Raw genomic sequence first — 6,000 nt, forward strand, 5'->3', positions numbered from 1 at the left:
TGATTGCATATTGGCAGCCAAATTTATACTGAATATGTTCTGGAAAGATTTGATTAATTACAGTTTTAATATGAGAAATAAAAAGTCTTTAATTGTAAAGCAGTATGGCTTTTTTTTTTTTTTTTTTACTCTTAGAGGGCAAACTAGTTGATGACAATGTGTCTCTTGATGGCCATGGTGGAAGTGTTTCAGTGTATTTGAGACCATTGCGATAAATTTAATATAGCTATTCAAAATACTGTACAGTTTGTACAATTCATGCCTGATGTTGCCATCTAGGAACAGGGAAACCAAATCAAACAATGCAATGTAATGCTGTAAAGTTGGCTATCTGAATTTTATCATAATTTTACCCATTAAAGCGGTTATCTTTGCCAAAATCGGAACAGTTGCCCCCCCAGAGATATTTGTCAGGAGCCGCCACTGGTTTTAGGTGCAGCTCTGCTTCAGACACAATCAGTCTTTAGTTTGCCTCGCTGTCGAGGTACCTGTCCCACACAGACTGTTTTCTAATGCGCGGCCTTGGTAGCTAACAATATAACACTGTGTGCTCATGTTACTGCTCTGCGGCGTGAGAAAGGAACGTTATAAGAAGTTTGGTGTGGACCTCAGAGAGAAGCCATTAAACTGTTTATGAAGCATTAACTGAAGTATGCGTTTTAGCCTTGCTATTTATTTTGTGAAACACACACTACTGCGCACAGTGTCTCTTTTAGAAGATTTGAAAACCATATAGTGTTTTGAGTAAGGACAGACGTTGGATAAGAATCACACACAGGAAGTTGAGCTCACTCTCTGGACTGGCCTTTGCGCCTCCAGACTTGTCGTCTGGAGTGGCCTCACACTGTGTACTAACTAGGTGCGACACACAAGTGTCAATACGTCACATCTCCTCCAGGTTAATCTGAGTTTTTGTTCTAATCGCTACCATTGGGATACAGCAAGATGCACTCGAGGGTGGACTTGACCTTCAGCCTTAATATTCTAGTCTGTAAGAATTTAGGTCTGGCTCTTTTCATGGTATGGAAGGTCCACTTTACATGAGCAAAATCATTTCTAATGGTTAGAATAGTGGATAATTGATGAATAAAATACTAACGGCATATATAATACAAGTATTCAGCCCTACAAAGCAAAAAGGCAGTAACTGCATTTTTGCTCAAATTAGTTATTATCATTTTCATGACATTCAAGGCATCCTTTGTTATGTGACAAAATATCTTATCTCAAATGTGTGTGATTTTGCGGCATCCTCATGGGACGGTTTTAACATTGGATAACAGGCTGGATGACAGGATTAAAGTAATTTTAAGGATTAAAGAACTTTAAAGTAATTTTTCTCAGTTCTGCACTCGGCGTAGTTACTGCCTTTTTGCTTTGTAGGGCAGTATACATGTTACTAGGGCTGCCCTCAACTAAAGATTTTTCTGGTCGACTGGTAGTCATTCATTTAAAGCATTATTCGACTATTAGTTGCACGTTTATTTAATAAACCATATAAATAATAATAATGAGCCTTTAATTGCCTACACAGCCTAATAGGTGCTTAAGCGCACGCAAAGAAAGCTTGCCACAGCGCACTGGCAGATAAACGTTTTAATAATTTATGATCAACTAGTGCTTTCTTTGTTTTCCGCTTAAGAGATTAAGTCAGCGACACAAACTCGTAATCTCCGCAGATGCGCTTGTATGCATGTTTCATACGAATCCCATAATCTAAGAATATTTGTTTTCTATTTGAATTGTTTCATTTAAAAGTAGACATTTCACTTTTCTATAGATATATTTTTCATGTCTGTAAGGCAAGAATACATAGAGTTTCAAAGTTTCACGCTCTAGTTCACAGAGACTGAGATGGCAGAAAAAATGCGTATGCTGTTTTCTTTCATTTTTTTTACAAAAGCACAACGTTTTGTTGTTATTGTGAGTGCACACAAAGAAACGTAGAGACTTTACAGATTCTGAAGGTGTATTACTTTTATCTGTATGACCAAAAAAGACAGAGTTTATTAGGAGCAATTGACCACACCAGCAGCTCCATCTGTGATGCAGTAAGTGCGCTTCTATTCAGCTTCCACACTCCGCACAGACACTTCAATAGCGCACATTTTTCTTGGTTAACATTAGACTAAGCAGCCATGTAAAGTTGCTACTACTTATATTTCAGATGAAAAGCCATATTTGAGGTCTATGAATGATAGGTGAGCGTTTGGATGTCCTGCCCGATGTACTATATTACCACATAGACAAGCCGTTAACAATCTGTCCATCACGGACTGTGTGACTTCGCCACTTCCTGTGGATTTTTTTTTTCTGCGACTAATAAAATTTTGGTCAACAAGCCTCCTCTTGTCCGAAATTTTCGCACGTTAAAAAATAAATTTGAATAAGGTTCGATTTTCTGCATTTTCGCATCCGTAGCAAGCATTTTGATAAGAAAGGATGAAGAATACACAAAAACGAAAAAAAAAAAAAATGTTGGACTCAATGTGCAATGACCTTTAGTCGACTATTAAGGGGCAGCCCTACATGTTACAAATGCCATTTCATGTTGACTTCCTTCAGTTAGGTCATAAAAGTGACTTTGAAGTCTGTAACATTTTTTTAAAGGGTACATCAGATGCAAAATTCACTTTTGCAGTGTGTTTGCATATAAATGTGTCTTAGCAAGTTGTGTACACAACCACCCTACAATGATAAAAATACATTTACGTTTTTTTTTTTTTAATCCCCAAAAAACCTAAACGGTCTAAATTTTCAAGCTTTTTTGATTTTCTGAGCAGTATGACATCATACTACTCAGGTCCAGCCCGTGACCACTGATAGACTGGACCATATTAGAATATTTTTTGGCCTCAGCCAGATGTGCGCTGTTCACAATTTTCTCAGTGCTCGAGCAGCTGTAGCAAAAACAATTTTTCGTAAGCAATGCAGGTGTTTTGGAGTTAGATGTAAAAGTGAACATAAGAGTTGTCATTTTCTCCCAACGTCAGAGCCACTGAGGACGCAGTGGATTTGTTTTGTTTTTGATGTTAACGTGCCACCAAATACACAAAAGCAAAAGAGAGGGGCGGTGTGAGCAGTAGCTTATTATCATTTAAAGAGACATGCACCGAAAAGGCTTGTTGTAAACAGAACTGTTCTTGACAAGGTAAAAAGGGTGTCGTTTTACACGACCTCTGAAGAATTTTAACCAAGGTATGTCCTTAAAGAATCACGTCAACTTGTCGAAAATGGGCATCCGATGTCCCCTTTAATGTTTTGAAAACAAGTCTCTTATGAAAGAGCTGAAAGATGAGAGAACGAAAAACAAGCTAAATCGGCATGCTTGCAATTGCATTTTTACGTCACATTCACTTCTGTACTATCGTAGGGTAGGTTTAGGAAGTAGTGCAGATGGTACATTGTTTTAAAACGTCATGGAGCATTAGTTATAGCACAACTCAACGGACATATTAAAGTCATAACTGCGGTTACATGTACAAAACAACGTCACATAAAACGTACCATGTACGTTCATCTGTTCCGGGGGGGAAAAAACAAACACTCTTTTAGTGCCACTCAGTGGACATTTAACATGTGTCATGAAACGTACATGGCAGTATGTATTTTGCATCTTGCTAGAAATTTCCCACAGGTACATTTTCATCATTAGATCAAGTTGTGATATACAGTAATGCCATAATAGATCTCATGTCCCTCGTGAGCTCAGCATCTCAGTGTCACGAGTATGTCACAGTACACAAAAAAAATTCCAGTTTTCCATCATTCCATCTTTTTCCGCTATGATAGCAACTCTCCTCAAAGTGCCTCTGGCATCATGCTGACACTGAAGTCATTACTATGGCAACCAAATATATACCGATTTTCAAAATGATAGGGTGTATAGTAAGTCCTGAAAATTCGATTTTAAAATTTGGTGCAGTACATTCAGCTTCACCTTACTAAAATTGAACATTTTAGTTATAAATGAGTTTGTGTCAGTGTTGATTATAGTTCTTGTTTAGCCTGAGAGTGAGAGAAAACAAAAGAGAGGGGAAGAGGAACCGTTCCAGCTGCCTAGTAAAAACCACAACACCTGGGATCAAGGAAGTGAGCGAGCATGTGTGGGTTTGTGTGTGGGACCCATACGCCGGTATGTTTCTGACCCTAGTCGCCTTATAAAAGGGCCTTTGATGAAGAGGCAGGCCTGCTTTAGCATGGCAAAGCTTTAGGTGTGTGTGTGTGTGTGTGTGTGTGTGTGTGTGAGATTAGGAGGTAGAGGGTGTACTTTAACCCATTTAGTACTGGGCGCTTGCCAGATTTAGTAGCTTAGTCGACTAATCCCCTTCCGCCTGGCCTTTTCTTACCAACAAGTGTCCGTACTGGTGTCTTTGTGTGTGTGTGTGTGTGTGTGTGTGTTTGTATACTTGTGTTTTTGTGAGCAAAAGAGGGGATCTGAGAGAGTTGGGAACTGTGTTCACCTCCATTGATTGTTTCCTGGCTGTAAACCATGTTGACGGTTTCCCTGATGGGATTTGAAACAGACCTGTAAGTCTAACCGGACAGCAGCTGACTCAGCTCTCGTAATGTAATGTACCCTGTATTCTCTCTTTTTCTGTTTCTCGTTTTCACTCCATCACTCCCTCACGGCTGGAGTTTTGGAGCTACTGAGGGAACTTCCATGTTATTCTTAACCACATTTATAAAGTGCGGGCCAGGTTACATTTAAACCAACTGCAGTTGTATCAATAAAAACAGCTAGAGACAGTGTTTTTATGGTGGATTGAAACCCAAAAATGGGTTGCAGATTCTAATAATCAAAATATTTAATATTCACAGTTAAATATTATATAATTTAAAAAAACATTGCCTATAATTGATATTGTATTGATATGTGTTGTGCGTCTCTTTCCAAATTTTTTATTGTTTAAAAAATATGTATGTCCGATACTATATTTTTGCACAATCCAGATGTCACTCAAGTGGTTAATGATGATAATACACTACCATTCAAAATTTTGATGTGAGAAACATTAAATTGATAATTGATACAGTTTAAATAAATGTTGTTCTTTTTAACTTTCTATTCATTAAAAAAAATTCTGGAAAAATGTCTAAATATTCGATATTGAAAATGATAAGAAATGGTTTTGAGTCCCAAACCAGCATATTAAAATGATTTCCGAATGACCATGTGACACTAAAGGTTTGAATTATGGCTGCTGTTAAAAGTTAAATCGTAGGGGTCTACCAATATGTGTTTTTCAGGGCCTATGCCGATACCAATTATTACAGATCAAGTAGTCCGATAACCAGCATTTTGAACCGACATGCATGTCTGTTTTAAAAATTAAAATTAACGTCAAAATTAAGAAAGACACGGTCTCTGACAAAAACTTGCTTTAAATGCTTTTAAATAATTTTATCGGCAAGTCGGTTTTGAAAATGACATATGAATAACCATAAAAATGCTTAATATCGTTGCAGATAATTGGTCGACCCCTATTAAATTATATTTATGAATAAATATATGTTAATTTATAGGTAAATATGTTCATTTATTAACAAATATATTCAAATATGCTAATTAAAAAGTTTAATTGTAGGGGTTGACCAATATGTTTTTCAGGGCCGATACCGATTATTACAAAACAAGTAGATCAATAACCGATATTTTAAACCAATATATGTCTGGGTGTAAAACTGAAAATTAATGCAAAATTAGGAATAACAAGAGCTCTGACAAAAACTTTCTTTAAATGCATTTGAATTTATTTTATCGGTAAATCAGTTTTGAAAATGACATAACGATAACCATAAAATTACTTTATATCGGTGCCGATAATTGCCGATAACAACTCTTATTCCGTTGTATTTATTTATAAGTATGTGCTAATTTATAGTTAAATTTGTAAATTTTTTAATAAATATATTTAAAATATACCAATTAAAAAATTAAATTGTGGGAGGCCAACCAATATGAGTTTTTCAGGGCCGATGTGATACTGATTATTACAG

General features: G+C 36.6%; 1 protein-coding gene across 1 annotated transcript in view; it reads left to right on the top strand.

Moving 5' to 3' along the window:
- The window catches only part of sipa1l3 (signal-induced proliferation-associated 1 like 3), a 130,676-nt gene that overhangs the window by 21,620 nt on the left and 103,056 nt on the right, over positions 1–6,000 (top strand). The gene's annotated exons all lie outside the window — the stretch shown is intronic.

This window comes from Garra rufa, chromosome 11 (genome assembly GCF_049309525.1).
Source record: "Garra rufa chromosome 11, GarRuf1.0, whole genome shotgun sequence".
NCBI lineage: Eukaryota > Metazoa > Chordata > Actinopteri > Cypriniformes > Cyprinidae > Garra > Garra rufa.